This window comes from Haliotis rubra, unplaced genomic scaffold (genome assembly GCF_003918875.1).
Source record: "Haliotis rubra isolate DU_JTF1 unplaced genomic scaffold, ASM391887v1 Scf106, whole genome shotgun sequence".
Classification (NCBI taxonomy): domain Eukaryota; kingdom Metazoa; phylum Mollusca; class Gastropoda; order Lepetellida; family Haliotidae; genus Haliotis; species Haliotis rubra.
In genome coordinates this window covers 2,238,946-2,239,409 of record NW_025764959.1, presented here as the reverse complement: position 1 = coordinate 2,239,409, position 464 = coordinate 2,238,946, and the positions used below count along the sequence as shown (strand labels likewise).

The following is a 464-nucleotide window of genomic DNA, read 5'->3' as shown; positions in this document are numbered from 1 at the left end:
ATGCTCGTTTTAAAGCCAGGTGAAACATAAATGGAGTATAGACTATTGTAGATTCGTCTATCCCATCGGCTCTATAGCTCAGTTGGTTAGAGCGTCTGCCTAGTAAGCAGAAGGTCGAGGGTTCGACTCCCCTGGAGCCTTCTTTTCACATCGGCTACCACTTGTGTTCATCCCTTCTTTTGCAAAGTTCAATTTTCTTTTCACATTTAACATTGCTGTCATTGTTTCCAGCAAAATGACACTGGTGTCAGAGCGTGTGTAGGAATAGTTATTTGAATCGCATGTCACAGGCCTCCCGAACAGACATAAACGATTACATTTTCATGCTCGTTTTAAAGCCAGGTGAAACATAAATGGAGTATAGACTATTGTAGATTCGTCTATCCCATCGGCTCTATAGCTCAGTTGGTTAGAGCGTCTGCCTAGTAAGCAGAAGGTCGAGGGTTCGACTCCCTCTGGAGCCT

The 464-nt window shown here is 44.0% G+C and overlaps 1 non-coding gene across 1 annotated transcript; it reads left to right on the top strand.

Moving 5' to 3' along the window:
* The first annotated feature begins 390 nt into the window (after nt 1–390).
* Nucleotides 391–464, top strand: Trnat-agu. Its single transcript has one exon. It is a non-coding gene; the product is annotated as a tRNA-Thr (tRNA).